This window comes from Hyaena hyaena, unplaced genomic scaffold (genome assembly GCF_003009895.1).
Source record: "Hyaena hyaena isolate Hyena2069 unplaced genomic scaffold, ASM300989v1 scaffold_351, whole genome shotgun sequence".
Classification (NCBI taxonomy): Eukaryota; Metazoa; Chordata; class Mammalia; order Carnivora; family Hyaenidae; genus Hyaena; species Hyaena hyaena.
The window spans coordinates 844,028-866,484 of record NW_024080983.1 but is presented as its reverse complement, the minus strand read 5'-3'; the positions used below and the strand labels follow the sequence as shown (position 1 = coordinate 866,484).

General features: G+C 39.4%; 1 protein-coding gene across 1 annotated transcript in view; it reads left to right on the top strand.

Annotated features, from left to right (window-relative positions):
• The window catches only part of LOC120243669 (RNA polymerase II elongation factor ELL2-like), an 88,784-nt gene that overhangs the window by 53,016 nt on the left and 13,311 nt on the right, over nucleotides 1-22,457 (top strand). The window lies entirely within an intron of this gene.

Below are 22,457 nucleotides of genomic sequence, written 5' to 3'. Positions count from 1 at the left end.
TCTTTCTCTGATTGGCTTATTTCACTTAGCAGAATGCACTCTAGTTCCATCCATGTCATTGCAAATGGCAAGATTTCATTCTTTTTGATGACGAATATTCCATTGTATATATATATATATGTACCACTTCATTATCCATTCATCGGTCGATGGACATTTGGCGTCTCTCCATGGTGTGGCTGTTGTTGGTACCGCTGCTGTAAACACGGCAAACGTGTAAAAATTGCCTGTGTCCCTTCAAATCAGTATTTTTGTATCTTTGGGTCAATACCTAGTAGTGCAATTGCTGGCTTGTAGGGTAATTCTAATTTTAATTTTTTGAGGAACCTCCATACTGTTTTCCGGTTATTTGCTCAGTTATTGACTGGGAACCCGGGAGGTATCCTAGAGGCAAGCTTTTTCTGCCCAATATGGGCTTTTCCTAATGACCAGTATCCCACTGACCTGGCTGATAATGGCTCAGAGCTGTACTGGAGTCTGAAGTTCTTCCTGACCAACCCTTCTTCCTGGCCTTTCTCCTTTGTCCTTTCCCAGGTCTCAGATCTGCCTTGCTATCTGAGGGTTCCCCCATCTGCTCCCACTCTCACCTCTTTCCTCCTTCACTAGTGAATCCCTCAATAAATGTCTTGTACATCTAATCCAACCTCAGAGTCTACTTCTTGAAAGCCCCCAAACAGACACTTTAGGCTCTGAAACATCTGGCCACTGGTATTTAAATAAGATAACAAATAAATGCCCAGAGCAATGCTTGGCATAGAGTGGACACTCGATAATTTATTCCTTCTCACTCCGCACATATTTATTAATCATATTCTGAGGGCTAAGAACTGTGCTGCGCACTATGGATACAATGGTAAATCAGGTAATTTATCCCTGTGTCCATAAAGAGCACAGCTTGGCAGAGCCCACAGATAAATAAGTAGACAATTACAGCGCGTGCTATTCTTGTTATCGTAGGAGAAGACAGAGCACCCGACCCAGAGCTTGTGGGCCAGGGGAAGTTACCCAGGCAAAGTGGTATCTAAGCGGAGCCCAGAGGAGTGTTAGCTATATGAGGAGGAGGGGGGATATTTGTGACAGAAAATGGAGTTAAACAAAAGCTTCATGGTGAGAGGACGAGAACAGAAAGTCCTAGTTGGGCTTTCACATTATTCTTTTGCCCATTTATCTTTTTTCTGTACCAAATCCTTCTGGTTTTGTACCTCAGGAAGTTCAAACATTCCACAAGTTGATTCTTAGCAATGGAGGGTCCCCAAAACTCTTTGCCTGGACCTGAAACTGTGTGGACAGTCATCTAACTCAGTAGCATTAGTAATTACATTGATCAGCTCTTCAAATCATTAAATTGCTGTAAAAAGCAGATACTGCTCTTACTCCTACATACCCGGAAATTACTCCTTTTCTTGACACAGGGACAGGGTCATCCATTCCCTTCTCTTACAGAAAGTTTCAGGCAGAACTCATTTGGCACATTACATATTAAAAGCCATTATGAAAGCATTTTTGAGGAAATAAATCCCAAAGAAGTTTCCAAGGAAGCACAAAGACCATGGATTTATTTGCCAGTGCCAGGTAATGAGTGCTACTCATAGACTTGAATAGAGCTTATTACAAAGGGAGCAGATTACATCATTTACCCTTTCATTCACCAGAATCTTAAAAGCAATAGTTTAACAATACCTTAGATTATGTTACTATGAGATTAGATGAATGTATAAAGTGGAACACCACATACATATATACGTATGCAAAAATATATATAGTGAAATAGATACCTACTACACACACACATACACACACACACACACACAATTCCAGTCTAGGTTCAGTAGTGTTACGCATCAATTATCTTCTGTATCTAATGCTAATCTGCATTCTGACACCATCTGCATTGGTATGACTGTCTCTATCTCTCTCTCTCTTTAAATTTTAGATGTTTACTTTGAGAGAGAGAGAGAGACAGACAGACAGAGTGTGAGTGGGGGATGGGTAGAGAGAGAGGGAGACACAGAATCCCAAGCAGGCTCCAGGCTCTGAGCTGTCAGCACAGAGCCGGACTCAGGTCTCAAACTCCTGAACCATGAGATCATCACCTGAGCTGAAGTCAGATGCTAAACTGACTGAGCCAGCCAGGTGCCACTGTCTCTATTTTTAAAAAATTTTATTCATTTATTTTGAGGGTGGGGACAGAGAAAGGAGAGAGAGAGAATCCCAAGCAAGCTCCACACTCAGCATGGAGCCCAGCATGGGGCTCAATCCCACAATGGTGAGATCCCGGCCAGAGCCAAAATCAAGAGTCAGATGCTTAATCGACTGAACCACCCAGATGCCCTCGTATTACTGTCTCTTTATGTCACCTCTTTTTCTTGGCAGGGATTCCTGGGTCCTTCCGCCTGCAGTCACCTGAGCTCATACATTGACTGCAGAGTCTTTAACATCTCCATTTGTATTTTCCCAAGTTTACTTATTTCCTTTTCTTTAGTAATCTCTGCACCTAACGTGGGGCTTGAATTCATGAGCCTGAGACCAAGAGTCCCATGCTCTTCTGACTGAGCCAGCCAGGCCACCCATTTATTTGTATTTTTAAGGTTAGTTTTCCTTCATTGGCCATTGTCTGAATTTCAGGGGTCAATTTGGAGCCCTCTTGATATTCACTATCTCCATTTTTGGTGTATAAATGAGAAGTTTTTATTCATCCCTGAATTATTGGGGGGGGGGAAGATGATTCTTAGCAGCTTTGGCATAACCAGGAATAATGGTTATTCCCGTTGCAGAGACATCATGGAAATGAAAGTGCTTCGTCTTTTACTATATACTCTTTCCCTTGACTATACACATCTAGTGGTTTCCACTTTAGCTCTTTCCTGCTGGCCAGCTTTACACTACACATACGCGACACAGGCAAATTTATGAGGCAGAAGGGTTGACCAAACGGATTTGTTTGGCCCAGTTTCTAAAAGCCATCCAACGGCCCTTATTCTCTCTGAAAGTCACCCCAGAGATACGCCAAAGAAGCACCTGTTAAATGAATGACCGCTGAGGACATTTTTCACTTGTGAGTTGTTGCAGTGAAACTAAGGCCGCAACATAAAGGAAATAAACAGTTTTAACCATACATTTAATTGAATGACCTTAAATTGTTTTTATACTACTTCTGTAGCTATCAAAATAAGCTAACAAAAAAATAACCTAACAAAAAATGGTTCAAACAGCATCAGTGTCTATACACCTAGCACTCAGCATAGCCTCTGGTTTATAAGACTGACCAGAGGTTTCTGTTAATACTGTCAGGAAATGTGTTCAACGAATGAATGCATAACAGTAATCTTTATATTTTATGCTCCCCGTGCTATAATGCTTTGCATATACGTCTTATTTTCCTTACTGGATTGTGAGCTCATGGCTCATGAGGCAGAAATGTTGTTTTGCTATGTTCTCAGTACAGAGGACAATGTCAGGAACGGAACAGGATCAAAGACTGTGGGTTGAATGATAGTTGCACACGTGAGTGGAAGAACTAATGAAAAAGTAAATCAATACATGTATGTTTACAGTTGTGTTATTCAGAGTTAAACATACTATTTGAATTCACCTAAAACAATTGGATATGATGGGATCCTAAGTTATAAATATACTTACCTGTTCTAACATTTTTTAAAGGAAAATTGAATCTGAATTGCCTCATCATGGCTTACAACCATCCTGCAAAGGTTTTTTGTTACCCAAGGCCTCACAGTTTACAAAGTCCACAAAAGTGGGACAAGTAAATCACTTTTTCAGAACTATTTGTTACCCACCCCCATTCAAATATTTTTTTTTAATATTTTTATTTATTTCTAGGAGAGAGAGAGAGAGACAGCGTGAGTAGGGGAGGGCCAGAGAGAGAGGGAGATACAGACTCTGAAATAGGCTCCAGGCTCTGAGCTGGCAGTCAGCACAGAGCCCGACGCGGGGCTCGAACCCACGAACCGCGAGATCATGACCTAAGCGAAAGTCGGACGCTTAACCGACTAAGCCACCCAGGCGCCCCCCCCCCCCATTCAAATATTTTTACTGATGTATTTAGAAAGACTATTATCCTGGAGCACCTGGCTGGCTCAGTTGGTTAAGCCTCTGACTTCATTTTAGGTCATGATCTCACGGTTCATGAGTTCAAACCCTATGTCGGGCTCTGTGCTGACAGCCCAGAGCCTGGAGCCTGCTTCAGATTCTGTGTCTCCCCTTTCTCTCTGCCCCTCCTTCACTTGTGTGTTCTCTCTCTCTCTCTCTCTCAGAAATAATAAATAAATAAGCTTTTTTTTAAAAAGACTATTATCCAGAATGATTATTTCAGGCTTCATAGAAAGAAACAATTTTGAATAGATAAGGGATACAGTCATTATTTTGTCAACATAGGTCTTTCACTCAAAAGAACTTCAACCTGAACCTTATACAAAAATTAAATAAATATGTGTCATGGATTTAAATGTAAAATTATAAACTTTAGAATACAGCAAATAAAACATTTGCAACAGTGTGGATGGAGCTATAGAGAGTATTATGCTAAGTGAAATAAGTCAGGAAAGACAAATACCGTGTAATTTCAGTCACATGTGGAATTTAAGAAACAAAACATATGGGAGGGGGAAAGAGAGAGAGAGGGAAACAAACATAAGAGACATAAGTGGTTAAACTTAACGACAGAGAGCAAACTGAGGGTTGATGGAGGGATGGGGGATGGGTAGTAAAGGAGGGCACTTGTTGGGATGAGCACTGGGTGTTGTATGTAAGTGACGAATCACTGAATTCTACCTCCTGAAGCCAATATTGCACTGTGTTAACTAACTAGAATTTAAATAAAAATTTGAAAAAAAAAAAAAAAAGACAGCATATAAGAAAGTCTTCAGAATCTAGGGATAGGCAAAGAGTTCTTGGACTTGACATTCTAAACATAACCCATAAAAGAAAAAAATAGTAAATTGAATGTCATCAACATTTAAAAATTTTTTTTACTCTGTAAAAGACCCTGTGAAGAGAATGCAAAACCAAGTTATGGTCTTGGTGAAAATATTTTTAATCCACATATGTGAGCAAGTAATTATATCTAGAATACATAAGAAAGAAAAGCCCTTTCAAACTCAACAGTAAAGTGACAATCCAGTTAGAAAACGGACAAAGGACATGAAGAGAAATTCTTCATGAAGAGATGTGCAACAGTACTAGCAAGTAGGGAAATGTGAATTGAGGCCACAATGAGATGTCCCTTACACCTAAATAGCCAAATTTTTTTTAAAGCATGCCAGTACTGGGGCACCTGGGTGGCTCAGTCAGTTAAACATCTGCCTTTGGCTCAGGTCATGATCTCACGGTTTGTGAGTTCAAGCCCGACATCAGGCTGTATGCTCTCAGCACAGAGCCTGCTTTGGATCCTCTGTCCCTCTCTCTGCTCCCCTCCCACTTGCACTCCATCTCTCTCAAAATAAATAAACTTTGGGGCACCGGGTGGCTCAGTCAGTTGAGCGTCTGACTTTAGCTTGGGTCATGATCTCAGTCTATGAGTTCAAGCCCCATGTCAGGCTCTGTGCTGATAGCTCAGAGCCTGGAGCCTGCTTCGGATTCTTTGTCTCCCTCTCTCTCTGCTCCTCCTCTGCTCACTCTCTCAAAAATAAATAAACTTAAAAATTTAAATAAATAAATAAACAAGCTTCAGGAAAAAAAAAAAGCATGCCAGCACCCAATACTACTGAGGATGTGAAGATGCTATATCTCTCATACCTTGTTGGTGGGAATGTAAATACTACAGCTGTTCTGGAAAAAAATCTGGCAAGTTCTTTTATAAAACTAAACATATTGGGCCACCTGGGTGGCTCAGTGGAACAAGTGTTGGACTCTTGATTTCAGCTCAGGTCATGATCTCATCGTTCGTGGGATTGAGCCCCACATCAGGCTCTGGGCTAAACAGCATGAAGCCTGCTCGGGATTCTCTGTCTCCCTCTCTGCCTTTCTCTCTCTCTCTCTCAGAATAAATAAATAAACATTAAACACACAGTTACTACATCTACATGACTCGGTAATTACACTCCCAGTCCCTTACCCTGGAGAAATGAAAATTTTATTTTTTTACTCGGAAACCTGTAGATGAACGTTCCTGGCTGCCTTCTTCGCAATAGCCAAGAACCAGAACTGATCAATGGACATCCATACCACGGGATGAAATTAGCAACAACAACGAAAACTCAATACAACAAATTGAAGGGATCATAAGGATATTTTGCTCTGTGAAGAAAGCTACTCTCAAAATGTCTGTGGTACAATACCCTTGTTCCTGGCACAGAGCTCCTAAAACCCTTGGAATTTGTTGAATGATAGGAGCGTCTTTTGTTATTCACAACAAGCCCTTTGCAATCACACTTGAATTTAGTGTAAATATCAAGGCCCTAGCTAGCCTCAGGACTGGTAGTGCTGGTCACCAAATAAAGGGACTAGAGGGCTGGGATTTTTATCCCCATTCCCCACCTATGCGGAAGGGGCTGGAGATTGACATTTACAAAAACTCAGAGAGCTTCTGGGTTGATGAACACATTATGGTGCTGGGAGGCTGGCCCTCTACCCTTGCCCTCCAGGTTTGGCTGTTCCTGAGTTGTATCCTTTACAGTGAACATAAGTGTTCTGAGTTCTGTGAGCCATTATAGCAAATTATTGGAACTGAGGGAGGCGATGTAGGAACTCCCAAATTTGTAATAGGCTGGGCAGAAGTTTGGGTAGCCTGGGCACCCCATTTGCAGCTGGCCTCTGAAGTGGGGGTAGTCTTATGGGGAAGGGCCCTTGAACTTGTGGGATCTGATGCGAGCTCCAGGTAGTGTCTGAATTGAATTGAATTGTTGGACTCCCAGATAATAAGAATCGCAGAGGTCTTGTACTGCATGACTCCACTTATGTAAAAGCCTCAAATGATAAAATTAGGGAGGCAGAGGAACAGTAGTGGTTAGTAAAGTTCAGGGATGGTGTGGGTCAGGGGGGTAGTTGTGACTATAAAGGAAGGGCATGAGGGAGATTTGGGGGAGTGAATAGTTCTATATCTTCATCGTCAGGGTGGTTTTTACACAAATTTACACATGTCATAAGATGACAAAGTCCTATACTCACACTTTATACGAACGTTAAATTTCTGATTTTGATATCGTGCTATAATTATATGAGCTTTAATTGTCGGGGAAAACTGCGTTAAGGTTGTGGTGGCGTGGGAGCTCTCTGTACTACTGTAGTATCTTTGCAATTTCCTGTGAATCTACAATTATTTCAAAATCAAATTAGAAAAAAATCCCTCCTGATCACCATGGACTCCTCCATCACCCTCTCCACCACTAAAATCTAATTACTGTCTTACCGCACATCATTATTTATATATTTTTCTCCATCCCCATTCCTACTGCCTCCCTACAGGCTACCGTAATTTCTTTCCTCCATTATTACCATACCTTTCTAGCTGGGCTCTAGGCTGCCATTCAGGTCCTCCAAGCCAGTTCCCATTCAGGTGAAGTGGTATTTCCAAAACATGTGTATTGTCATAGCATGCTTCCTCATACACCTTTTGAGATTTATCATTGCCTATAGAATTAAGGGCTAAATCTTCAGCAAAAGATTCAAGGGATTTCACATTTCCTTTGAAGCCTCATTGCTAATTCTGCTTTGTCACGACCACACCAGGCTGGTCACTCTTGCCTAACCAGAGCCCCCACATTTATTTGCTCAGGGATCGCCTTTACCTAGGGTGCCCCTCGTTTGCTCTCCCAAGCTTCAGCTTCTGGCTCATATCTGCTAATCTCCTTGATGCTTTTCTTGGTGACTTGAATTTTCATTTTATTTACAAATTTGCATGCACTTATTCATTCAGTAGAGGAGACTGAGTATATGCTAGTCCCTGTGCTGAATCCTAGGAATAATAAACACATATGTTCCTTGACTCCAAGTAACTCATATTTTTATTTAAAAAAATGTACTTGCACTCTGCCCCACTTCACAAAGGATATGTAAGCAGTTCTATAAATGTATTTACTGCAAAAATATCAAGATACTGTAGCTGGAGTAAACGGACTATTTGATTAGAATAGTATTAGTTGGAGTACAATTAGTAAATAAAGTGAACTGACTTCAGAACTCTGGTAATAAAAGGTGTTTTGCATATTTGAGGTCTTTTACTATTATTTCAGTTGGAGGTACTTGAGACCATACATTAACAGATAAATTATAATACAATCTGGTAAATCTTATTTTTTATTAAACAGTTTTTTAATCTTTATTTATTTTTGAGAGAGTGGAGTGGGGCAGAGAGAGAGAGGGAGAGAGAGAGAGAGAGAGAATCTGAAGTGGGCTGCAGGCCCTGAGCTGTCAGCACAGAGCCCAGTTGGGGCTAAAACTGACAAGCGGTGAGATCATGACCTGAGCTGAAGTTGGACACTCAACTGACTGACCCACCCAGGTGCCCCTAACCTGGTAAAGGTTCTAAAAATGTTATATACCAGGGAAGATGCTAGAGGGGGCGAATAAGTGCCTGGGAAAATCGGAATGTGTTTCTGGGCATAGATGGTTGAATTGCATTTTGTAAAAGGCAAGGATGGGTAGAGACTTTAAAAGCAAAGGGAATGGTAGGCATAATAGCCCATTTATGGTGGGGGATTAGGGCACATTTCAGAATAGTGTGATTATAGGGTACATATAGGGCAAGTGGCTGGTATGGTTGGAGTTAAGCCAGAAAGAGGTTTACTCCTAACTCTGACCCTCTTGTTTTTATTCTACCCTTACCTGGCATTCAGAGAAGGTGTGTTTTAACTCCATGATAACATTTATAACACACTCTCGCATTATATTGAGTTGAATTCATGTTTCTTCCTCTCCCAAGACTCAGGGATCTTCAAAGGCAACTGATATTTTCCCACTGATCTTTGTATACCCAATGATTAAAAACTTTTTTGATGGTGGAGAGTCTGCGTTGGCTGACTGGCTGAAGCAGAGAGATCTCTGGTCAGGTAGAACAAAAAGATTCCATGATTTTCCTTGCCTTTGTTTATAAGCAGTTTGTTTTGCCACCCGCGATTCAGGAATGCCATCTGCCAGTGTTCGTGCTGGGAGAGGGTGGGAAGATCATAAGCATCTTCATCTGTGCCGTGAACTTGCAGCGCTGCTGTGTCACGGAGTAACATGATCTGGGAGTTGCTATGGCAGAGAAAGGTTTCCTGCTGCAGAGCTTGTTTTTGAAACTATTTTTACAGATGACTCAGAAACTGAAATTAAATATTTATAACCATTCATTGTATTGCAGAACTAAAATGGTCCGTATAGACCATCTAGTCTAAACACCTAATATGGTAGAATTGGAAACTGAATCTCAGACAGGTTTAAAAAAGATCATGAGTACATGCATTACCTTTTTTTCATGTTTACTTATTTTTGAGAGACAGAGCATGAGCATGAGCAGGGGAGGGGCGGAAAGAAAGGGGGACACAGGATCCAAAGCAGGCTCCAGGCTCTTTGTGTCAGCTCAGAGCCTGAAGCGGGGCCCGAACCCACGAACTGTGAGATCATGACCAAAGCTGACATTGGACGCTTAACTGACTGAGTCACCCAGGTGCCCATGAGTTCATGCATTTAGAGATTCTGAGTTAAGACCAAAACGCAGGCCTCCTAACACTTGGTCTATAGCTTACTTTTAACACAGAACTTTATGTTCCCTCTACATTTGGGGGGGGGGTAAGCATTGCCATTTGTGATGTCCCACTATTAATATTTCTTTAACCCGTGACCTAAGGTCCCAAACAGTACAGTCTTTTTTAATTGATCGAATGACAGCCAACGTGTATTTTGTAGCCTTTACCCTTGGTTCTATCAAAATAAATGAAAAATATCTGCAAACAGGGATTTATATCACTTCAGAAAAATATATAATCTAACTTTTAGGCGGTTTTGGAGGATGCTAGTAGGGATCTTCAACTCGGGGAGCAGGGAACTATGTAGAATTTATTATCTCAGTATTTCTCAAGCAATAACTGCAGCCAGGAGCGATGCTGAGTCTGTAACAATATAATGACCCACAGAGAAGAGCCGCTTCAGGAAGATAGATGCAACTTAACTTTGGATAGAGAGGACTTGATATTCAGGGAACCTGGTAACAAGAAATTGAAAGACACCCTGCTGATTCTACTGTCAAAATAGCATTCATATCCGTTTTCTATGCTGTGGTCCCACAACCACCACATATACTGAAGACCTTACTCGTTTCTCATAGAGTACAATGAAATGCTTTTATTCTTTGCTTCTATTACCCCTCATATGCTCCGTGATGGAACTTTGTATAATTAGCATCTCCATTCACCTTTAAATGTCACAGGCATCAAAATTGCTGGGGTTTTGTTGTTGTTGTTGTTGTTCGTTTGTTTGTTTTTCCAAATTGAGGTTCAAACTGTGTTTCCGCATTACTGAGGAAAGGTGTTATTATTCCTAAGTTGCACCAAACAATTGTCCTTCTCTCAGAGACTTTTAGGATCCGCTAGTCTCTGAGTTGCTGGCTTTCTTGCTCTTTCTGGTGATTAAAGTGATATTAAACTCCAGCTCCCTCAAAATAATCTCTTGATGACAGAAAGATGACTGCAATTTTACTAAGGTAAGAAGGACCTGTGAATATGTTAGGTAGGTTACATAGCAAAGGGGAATTAAGTTAGCAGGTGGAATTAAGTTTGTTGAATACAAATTCCTCTTGGCAGTCCTTTTCTGACCTGAATCCAATGGCTGGCATTCTGTATTCGTCTCTTTGAACCCCTCTAAAGTCTCTTGAGCTATCCATCATAAGGGCTAGGATCTTGGTGAGGGCTTAGAGACGAGGTATCTGACATAGGATTAGCTAGAACACTTTAGCCTCCATGTTACCCCATTTTGTATGTGCCCCTCCCTTGATAACAGCTACCTACTTAGTCAACATTAGAGCAATCAAAATTTCTATAATCTGTTGATTATTCTTAGTGGGGTTCCTGCCGAGGACAGGAACATTGGTTTTCTCCAAGACATTCTGAAATCATAACCCAACCACAAAGCCCTATCTGCTACTAGAGTATATATTTACCTTCTTCCCTGTAGCCAAGTAACAGGTTCTGAGGAGCACAGTGAGTCTTGCCACCTAGGAAAACATACTAATGGCAAACCGTATGTGGTTTGCATGCTATAGGGAAGCAGAGAATGGCTACTCTAATTAGGATTCTAAAGTCCCAAACAAATCTGTATCCCTGCCCAATGGGTTTTTTGAGTAGAGGGATAGGAGTGTTATAAGGACTGGTACAAGGTTTGATGAGTCCTTTTTCTAACAGACTTCTAAGTGTTCTGTACTTGTGTAGCTTACAGTTTACAAGGGTATCGCATGAGTTTGGGTAGAGGTCTAGGTAGGTCCATCTGAACTTTGCTGAGTTCACGCCCAGTGATGCTGTGTCAGATTATTTATTTTATCCACAAAGAAGCCTGCTACCACTTTGAGATCTTCTGTTTGGGTTTGATTTAGACATAAGGGTAGCAGTAAATCAGTGTCTAATTTAGCAATAATCTTATCGTGAATAAAGGAATCCTGAAAGATTTTGAGGAAGAAACATTAGGTGATCCTTTTACCTGGCAATTGCCTTTGCGTAATAAATCCCTGCACATCACGTTAGGCAATGCGTACCACAGAGGAGGAAATAATGCTTCTTGGTTAAAGGTCTGAGGGTGATTATTATGGGCTAGAACATGGGCTAGAAAATTATTATTAGAGATAATAATAATTCTTAGCCAACACCTGAGAATTTGTTGATTCCAAGGGAGATGTTAACAGTGGTAGACTTAAAGATCATATTACAGTGTTCATATCAAGATAAAATGTATTCAGATTGTCCTTATATGTGTTGAGAAATTTCTTCTAGTGGGCTTAAGGGTACGAACAGGAAAGTTGGTGTTTTATTTCCCTTTGGAATACCTTTGTTGATAACTCACATTATAGTTTTTCTTTTGTTTTCTTAGGTAACACAGGATAATTTTTTCCCAATATATTTTCAGCTTAGAATTTGTAAGTGTGTGTTTTGAGAGATTTTTCTCTTCCAGTGGGTGGGAACATAATTTTTTTTTTTTCTGTAAAGCTGTCAATTTATCTTGAGGCTTATTTTGTCTCTATTCTAAGACTCTTTCAAAATGATCAGGGTGATGTTGGAGGTGTATAAATGGGACTCTTTCCCATCCTAACATTTGTTTGTCTTTCAATTCCTTTCCAATTTCTGGCTTAAGACACAACAAGCGAGGTGAGAGATGAGAATATGTATGCTTCACAGTTTATTCTGCATGCTCTAAAGGTGTTAAGATGTTTACCTTTGAAGTCTCCAATGGATTCATTCTTTTTTCACACAGGACTGAATCAGAGCCCAATATATTTTTATAAGAAATACTGGGAATAGGCAGCAAAAGACATTATCTAATATTTAAAGTTTTTAAAAATTTCTCTGGAAATGGATTAGGCTAAGGACTTGAATGGTTGATGTCACAATTTAAGATTAGATGATCTTTACAGATCCCCTTCTCATAGACTTTGTATACAGAAGTGCTGGACTTTACCTCAAAGCTGCAAAAATTAATGGTTTACATATCCTTGTAATAAACCGATTAAATCTTTTTCTATAAGAATAAGACTTAAGACCACTTATTTGAAAAAAAAAAAAAAGATAATCTCACTTTCTAATTTGCTTTCTCATTAGGTCCTTCCAAATTAAGATCTTAAAGTTGTGAATGACATTTTTCTCATAATGAATACTCTCAGGACATTGTGTAGCATGTGAAAAGTATAAAGGGGGTAAGATGACATTTTAACTTTAAAAACTTTATTTTCAGTATAACCCTCCCTAATTGAATGCTTTTCTTTTCTTGCTCCATTAAGACAAAATACAAATCAGCACCACTCTTCAGTTTTCAATATTTTCATGTGTGATGTTAATTTATGAAAAAAAGTTTGCATAAAGTTGCATATGTATTGTGTATATACTTCAAGTTCAAGTTCAAGCCATTATGTTCTAAAACAAAGTTGATGACATGAAAATTAATAATATCCTTGGTTATAGCCCTAATGAGAGGAGTGCTGGCATTGGTGTTAAAAAACAAAATTCAAACAAAACAAAACAAAACAAAACAAAATTCAATCAAGTACATTTGAAGATCTAATTGGCTTTATGAAGTGATTCAGGAGCCAGACAGCATCCCATCCAGCAAGTAGAGAAAGAGCCCCAGGAATTGTACAAAATGGAAGGTTGTTAGAACAGGAGGGAGGGGCAGGGAAGTTATGAGCAAAACAAAAGAAAAGATTGTTTTATCTTCTTTTAGGGGAAGGGAAAGGCAGGGTTTTTTATCATACAGATGACCTCACCAGTGCTAATCAGGAAATTTCAGATGAACTCTCAAAAGGTCACTTTCCTGGGAGAGGTTGAAGCTGATTAAGTTTGGGTTTGCCGTTGTTGACCAATGGCTCCATTTTGAGCTTTAATTTTAAACAGTGTTGAGTGCTATTTTCTACATTCCCCTATATATTATCTGTGTTATGATAACCAGCCCTCATAATAACTGAACCACTTTTAAAAAGGAAGAAAGAAAAGTGACGAGGAGTCGAATATGCCACCCTGAAATATGCCTTTTTGTTAGAAGGATTATTTTGAACGAATTTGAGAAACAGCAGACACAGAAAAAGCTCTGAAAACCCAGTAAAGTTACCCTGTTTTAAGGGACATTTACATTGAAAAGGGAAACCTCCATTTGTAGGCATGTTTCCTTCTCTGTACCAAGAAGAGGAAGATAACTCTAAATCTTTAGAAACCATCAACGGAAAAGGCCCCCACTTTATATCTGCATAACAACCTTACCATTGTTTACTGCATCTCCCCCCCAACCTCTGAGTCTGGTTCCCCTACCCCCAATAACTTCTTTTGTCTTGTGCTGGAGATAGCATTTTATTTTATTTTTTATTTTTTTTAATGTTTTATTTATTTCTGAGAGAGAGAGAGAGAGAGAGAGAGAGACAGCGTGAGCAGGGGAGGGTCAGAGAGAGAGGGATGCACAGAATCTGAAACAGGCTCTGGGCTCTGAGCTAGCTGTCAGCACAGAGCCCGACGTGGGGCTCGAACCCACGAACCGTGAGATCATGACCTGAGCCAAAGTTGGACGCGTAACCGACTGAGCCACCCAGGCGCCCCTGGAGATAGCATTTTAGATGGTGGCTTGGGCCATTACTCAGTTTTCCTGGGTCTCTCCCATATATATAGGAATTATCCACGTTATTAAGCTTCTGTTTGTTTTACCCCTGTTGATCGGTCTTTGATTATGGAGTGAGGATCTTAGCCAAGAACCCAGAAGAGTAAAGGGAAAATTATTTTTCTTCTCCCACAAAAGGAAGGAAGGAATGAAAAAAGGAAAAAGCAGTTTGGCATCGCATACCTATTTTTGTTAAATCACACACAGAAATACATAACGAAACCGAACGGAATCAGTTTCAAGATCTTGCATTCGTATTGCTCACGGGCAGAATTGCACAGTGAACAATTACCAGATGATTCCCTTGATTGGTCTTTGTGCCATTCATATTGTGGAATAAATTGTTAATCCATTAATCAATTATTAAAATTATCAAGTGGTTTTTACCAGCACTAATTAAACACTGTTGTGTAAAATATGCCAGTCCAGAGAAGTAATACTATATACATATTATCAAGTATTAAATGCATATTTTATAATTAAATACATATTATAAGTATTAAATTATAAATCAAGCATTCAAAACAAATTTGAGATTTAAAATAAAGCATATATTTCAAGCAAGGAGCATTCATTTCTTATTTTGCAAATTTCTTATTTTAGGAACTGGAGCAGTTTCAGAGATTTTATTTCCATGACTTGTCTTTTATTTTTTCCTACCACACAAACACATTGTTCGACAATGAGAAAACTCAATTTAAAAGATTCTTTTAGGAATTTGGTATAAAAATTGATGGATATGGCATATTAGTTTTACTATGAAGTAACCTGGCCTGTCATACCTTTAAAAAAAAAACACCCAAAGAATGGCAGAAAACTTTCACAAAACTTGTACGTGATATGAGACTTGAATCTAGGCAATATAAAGAACTTTATAACTCAATAATAAAGAAAACCTCAATTTAAATATAGGCAAAGAATTTGAATACACATTTTCTTTTTTTTTTTTTAACGTTTATTTTGAGAGAGAGAAAATGTGCGTGCATGTACATGAGAAAGTGGGGGAGGGACAGAGAGAGAGGGAGAGGGAGAATCCCAAGCAGGCTCTGCGCAGAGCCCTACACTGGGTCTGATCTCATGAGCCATGAGATCATGACCTGAGCCAAAATCAAGTGTTGGATGCTTAACCGACTGAGCCCCCCAGGCACACCTAAATAGACATTTTCCGAAGAAGATACACAGATGTCCAATAAACACATGAAAATGTGTTAAGCATCATTGGTCATCAGGAAAATGAGAGTGAGAATCATAATGAGACACTACTTCATGCTTATTTGGATTGCTATAATTAAAATGACAGATAATAAGTGTTGTGAAGAGGTGAAAAAATCAGACCCTTCGTACACTGCCCATGAGAATGAGAATGTAAAATGGTGCGACTTCTGTGGAAAACGGTTTGGTGGTTCGTCGAAAAGTAAAAAATGGAGTTACTATGTAACCTCACGATTTTATTTTTAGGTGTATTCCCAAGAGAAATGACAAAACTTGCACACAAATTGTTCACACAAAAACCTGTACACAAATGTTCAAAGTAGCACTATTTACAGTAACAAAAAGTGGAAACAGTATAAATATTATCTGTTCAGTGAACAAATAAAATGTGGCATAGCCACATTGAATGTAATATTATTCATCCATAAAAAGGAATAAAGTACTGATGTACGCTATACCATTAATAAACCTTAAAAATAGGCCAAGCAAAAGAAGCCATTCACAAAGTACCACAGATTGTATGATTTCATTTTTGTAAAAAGTTCAAAAGAGGCAAATCTCTAGGGGCAGAAAAAATATTAGTGGTCGCCTAGTGTTGTGTAGAATGGGAAGAAATAGACAGTGACTGCTAATGCACCTGGAGTTTCTCTTCAGGGTGATGAAAATGCTCTAAAATTGATTGTGGTGTTAGATGTACCATCTGACTACACAAGAAAACATTGAATTGCACACTTTAACAGAGTGAATTGTATGGTATGTAAATTGTTTCTCAATACAGTTTTTTTAATTGTATTCTGCAATATGGAAAAATGACTCATCAAAGATATCCATGTCCTAATCCCTGGGACCTGTGATTATATCACCTTACATGGCAAAATGCACTTTGCTGATGTGATTAAGTTAAAGGTCTTGAGATGGGAGATTATTCTGGATTTTTCTTGGGAGTCCAGTTTAACCAGCAGGGCTCTTAAAGATGGAAGAGGCATACAGAAGATCAGGGAAATTTGAAGGCCCTACATTGCTGGTTTGAACCTGGAGGAAGGGGTCATGAACCTCTAGACGTCTCTAGAAGCTAGAAAAGGCAAGAAATAGATTCTCTTCTAGAGCCTTCCAAAAGAGTCTCAGACAACACCTTGAATTTAGCTCTGTAAGACCCACTACAGACTTCTGACCTCAAGAACTATGAGAGAATATATTTATGTTGTTTTATACCATTAAGTGTGTGGTGATTTGTTACACCATCAATAGGATATTGAGACAGATGCCATGTGCCAGTTTCTGTGCTATGTTCTGGTGATACTATGGGGGAGGGGGTGTAAATGATCATTATAAGCTTCTGCCTTCATGTTGCTTGTGGTGTAGTAGTGACCAAAAACTTTTTTGGAACTGATAAAAACATGTATTATTCTTCTCAAATACAAGGGTCTAGTTTGGAGTAACTACTAGACCAGAGATTCTAGAACTTTTAGGGCTCAGGCACCTTCTACACTCTTAATATTGCTGAGGATCCCAAAGAGCTTTTGTTTAAGTGGTTTTAATCTCTTGACATTTACTGTATGGAAAATTCAAACTGAGAAAACATTTTGAAGTCAGATTTATTGAGGTATTATTTACATTCATGTAGCTACATTTTTAGTGACTAGTTGAGAGTTTTGACAAATGCAATCATTTGAGTTTTGACAAATGCAATCATTCTAGTAACTACCACTAAAGATAGATAGATATAAAATATTTCCATTACCCCCAAAAGTTTCCTCCGCTCCTCCTTTGTATTCAACTTTTTCCACCCCTAGTCTCTGATAACCAATAATATGCTTTCCATCTCTATAGTTGTGCTGTTTTAGAATGTCATGTGAATGGACTGATGTGTGGGTTTTCTGTTGCTTAGCACAGTACATTTAATACTCATCTGTGGTGTTATAAAACACAAGAATTTATTACCTTAAGGCTCTATGGATCTTACTGGGCTAAAATCAAGCTTTCAGCAGGGCTTTGCTCCTTTCTGGATGCTCTAGGGGAGAAGCTATTTCCATGCCCTTTTCAGCCTCTAGAGCCATCTCTATTCCTTGACAAGTGGCCCTGTTCCTCCATCTTCAAAGCCAGCAACATTGAACCTCGCTGACTCTTCTTATATCATCACAGTTCTGCCAAGAAATGCTTTCTGCTTTTAAGGCCCCATGAGATTAGATTGGCCTGCCTGGATAATCTTGGATAATTTCCCTATTTTAAGATCCTTAACCTTATTCGCAAGTGCAAATTCCTTTAATGATGTAAGGTAACACATTGATAGGTTTCAGAGATTAAAACATGAAAATCTTTTGAAGGTCATTTTTTTCTGCTCATCCCAAGCCCCTTTTCATTGCTGAGTATGCTATTACATTGATGTACCATGATTTATTTATTTAAGAAAACACTTTTAGGATTATTTATTTATTTTGAGAGAGAGAGAGAGAGTCAGAGAAAGAAGGAGAGAGAGAATCCCAAGCAGGCTCCACACTGTCAGCGTGGAGCCTGACACAGGGCTCGAACCCATAAACTGTAAGATCATCACCTGAGCCGAAATCAAGAGTCAGACGCTTAACCAACTGAGCCACCCAGGTGCCCTTATTTTATTTTTAAAATAATGATTTGTTTTATAAATTCCAGTATAATTAATGTAGGGTTATATTAGTTTCACGTGTACAATATAGTGATTCAACACTTCTCTACATTACTCAGTGCTCATCGCAAGAAGTGGTGTATTGGAATTTATTTAGCCACTTATTAGCTGATGGGAGATTGTATTGTTTTCACTCTGGGTTAATTATGAATAAAGCTCCTATTAACATTCTGTGGATCAGTGTTTTCATTTCCATTGGGCAAATACTTGCATAATATCCGCATAATTATATTTTTCAATATCTCCAATCTCATCAGAAGAGAGTTGAAGTATTAGGAAGCTTTCACACTTACTGTGGTGGGTACAAGTTTTTCAAAATTTTACTTTTCACTGAAGACCTTGAATTTTATCAATGGTAGTTGTTTTCCTTGAAGTGATAGGTTCATTTTCTTCATTTTCAAGAAACTATCTGCTCAATACCTGTCTCTGACAAAGGCAGAGTTTGTCAGTTGTTATTATCAAGTAAAAATGGCGTGCCATGAAAAGAAATGGCTAATTCCGCTGGCAACTGAAGCAGTCCACAAATGCTTTTCCATAAGGCAACCATCTTATTTCCATTTTAGAAGTGTTTTATGTGTCCTTCTCATGGGTTACACAGAATATTAAAAAGTTATGAGCTCATGGTCAAGATTTAGTTAAATTAGTAATTTTCCTTCTTCAGAAATATTCTTTTTTTAAAAAAATTTTTTTTAATGTTTTTATTTATTTCTAGGAGAGAGAGAGAGACAGTGTGAGCAGAGGAGGGTCAGAGAGAGAGGGAGTCACAGACTGAAACAGGCTCCAGGCTCTGAGCTGGCAGTCAGCACAGAGCCCGACGCGTGGCTCTAACCCACAAACCGCAAGATCATGACCTAAGCGAAAGTCGGACGCTTAACCGACTAAGCCACCCAGGCACCCCTTTCAAAAATATTCTTAATTGAAAGTGACTTTTTTGGGGAACTATCGCCTTAATTCCCACTCAGGCACCAGTGATTGATCTGCCACGGCCTTCACAGCCCCAGTGCCAACATCTACACAGTGAAAAGGGAAGTAATGCCCTACTGTTACTCAGAACATGGATTTTAACCTCACAGATCCCATGAAAGGGTCTTGGGGAGAACCAAAAAGTCTGTAGACCACACTTCGAGAATAACTGCTATGGATAAATCATTGTCCATAGACTCCTTAAATGTAGAGGTTATTTTCATAAAGTAGCAAAACTCCCTGATCGGCAAATATAGAGAAATGTCAATGTACTAAAAATATCTAATTTGTATTTTCTGTATCTGACATTTTTAAAAAAATGTATTTTAGCTTTATTTTTTTCAAAATTTTATTTAAATTCTAGTTAGTTAACATATAGTGTAATATTGTTTTCAGGAGTAGAATTTGGTGATTTGTCACTTACATATGACACCCAGTACTCAACACAAGTACCCTCCTTTTATTTTTTTTTTTAATGTTTATTGATTTATTTTGAGAGAGAGGGAGAGAAAGCATGAGCAAGAGTGGGGCAGAGAGAGAGGTGGAGAGAGAGAATCCCAAGCACGCCCCATGCTGTCATCGCAGAACCAGACAAAGGGCTCAATCCCATGAACCGTGACATCATGACCTGAGCCAAAATCAAGAGTCAGACACTTAACTGACTGACCTACCAAGGCATCCCCAAGTGCCATCCTTAATACCCATCACCCATTTAGCCCACCCCCCACCCACCACCCTCCATCGGCCCTCAGTTTATTCTCTATCTGACACTTCTAATATCTTTTTTATTTTAGTAACTGAGACGGTGTTAGGATGGTTTTATCTAGCCTGTAAACATGATTCAGTTACCATTTGTTGAAAAATTCAACGTAAAAATGCTTTATGGGAGGTAATGTTAGTATCTCTGTTTTATAGACGAAGAGTTTTTCGTTCAGGGAAGTTAATTAATTTCATAACTGGAGTGAGGTCAAGATTTAAAGCCAAGTCTGTCTTAATTGAATAGCTGGGATTATTCTGCTGTATCATGTTTTCCTCTCATAATACAAATGGTAACTCTGGAAATGAAGGGGGGATAATAATAGAAGTCAATAATTACATGCACACATGAATGTATTTCCATTCTTATTTATATATAAGATACTGAATGCCCTTTTTATATGCAACTCAGCTAGCCTCAATGAACTTTTCCATGGATGCCATTTTACATTTCTCTCAGGATATATAGTTCAATCTGAAACCTGAGATTTCTAACAACTGTCATTTGATTCATCCAGTCACAAATTAGCAAAGTCAAAATGAATTAATTTTTGTCACTGTTCTGTCCTTAATCTTCCCAGTGTTTCCTAACTAATTTCCTTGTAATCTGTTTCTGGAAATTGCTGGTGGTAGAATTATGTTTGAGATGTCCCTGAAAGAGAATTTCATCAAAAATAAGGACTAGAGTAGAAGAAATTTATTTACATTGTTTAGAGACATATTGGGGTCGAATTTTCCATGAATCCAGTTCATCTCCAGACAATTATGGCCACATTCTTCAGTTACTGGTAGCGTTGGATAGGACATAAATGTTTGGTTGATTCAGTGTTTTGTGATTTTTTTTTATGATGTCCCTATAGCAAAGTCAGTATTACTGTTATCCATTACTCATGGATCTATGCCAATAGCCTAGTACATATCATAGTGAGTTGCAGGGTGAGAAGCTGGGATGATCAGCTGAACATACTCTCTTCCACGGCGAACACTCTAAACCAACTGCAACCTTGTATTTTTCATCCTAGTTCCCTTTCTTCTCTGTCTCCTGAGGTTATCTGATTTCATCCATACCCTAAACGTGGATATTGGTATAGCGGAAAGAACACTGGGCACGCAGTAAGATGACTTGAGATCTGGCAAATACTGTAATCTAGGGTATGTCTCTTTCTGGGCCTCAATTTTAGCTGTAAAAAGAAGAGGCTGGGTAAAATGAACTGAAGTCATTTCAATCTCTGTCTCTGGGAGTGTAAGGAAAGGGGAAGGAAACTTGTGGTATAATATACACCTACGGAATTAGTCTAATTATGATATAAAGGATAATACTGTATAATTGCCCTCTTTTGATAATCCTGGTCAGAATTTTTGGTCCAGTTTATGGTAAGGTCATAGAGAGACATCCTTTTCCTTTGAGGCTGCTCATAGAGCATTTGTACAATATGTTGAATTCAGCTATGTTTAAAATACCACAAACATGGAGGATCAGTTTAATGGATGAGAACATGATTTTAACATTAATTTAAAAATATGAGTACTCTCCAGAATTATCTGAATGGATATGTTTCTCTTTAACATTTCTACTAGCCTGATAAAGATGTAATCTCAAATGGAAAGCATCAATAATGAAAGAGAGCATCAAAATATTTATTTAAGGGTATTTTTTAAATTCAGGAAAGCTCATAAAATGGACTTTAAGAAAATATTTTATGAAAGTGACTGTGAGCCAGGAGTCCAAAACAGATTAAGTTGTATTCAAAGGTTATGCTAACTAAACTGAGTCACTGTTTAGAATATTGTCCTGTCTAAATGTCCGGTTTTGGCTGCTAAAAATGATAGAACACAGGATGGGGAGCTAAGATAGTGGCGTAGTAGGAGGACCCTAGGCGTGCCTGGTCTGCCTAAGTCAGCTAAATAACTGTCAAGTCGTTCTGGATACTGAAGACATCGATCTGAGGGAGAGAAGAGGTCACATGGAGAAAGGCAGGAAGTGCTGAGACGTGGTTTGGGGAAGAAAGGGATACACTTCCCCAAAGCCAATGACTTGGCGAGGGGCCGAATTTCATATTTTTGCTACTAGCAGGGCTCACAGACTGGAGTTTTAGAGGTCCCTGGGACTGGCTGTGACAGAGACCTGAGGACTCTGCCCTGCTCCTGGAGAAGAGACAAGCAAACAACCCTGGGGCAGACAGAGTGCCATCTGAGGTCGCCTTAGGGACACGTGTTGAGACCGTTCATACCTTTTGGAGCTCATCCATGAGAGCTGGCATTGCCTCTCTGGGGACAAATGAGCCAGCAGATGCCATTTCCCTCCCCTGCCCCTCAGCATAGGTGCAGACACATCTGCTGAGGGCAGCTAACTGGGACTCTGGCTGTTCAGTGGGCTTGCTCCAAATCCCAAGGTCCCTGTGCTCTGGCATGACTGCCCTTCTGGGTCAAACCTGTATCAGTCACAGTGTGGCGAGACCCTTTCCCAGAGGACCAGTGTAGATCCCTGTCACTCCAGCTCCCTCAAGTTTGGAATTCTAGTCAGCAGGCCTGTCTAGGGTAGAGCCCAAGATACACTGTGCTGCTCCAGGCAGGCAAGTGACTCAGAGAC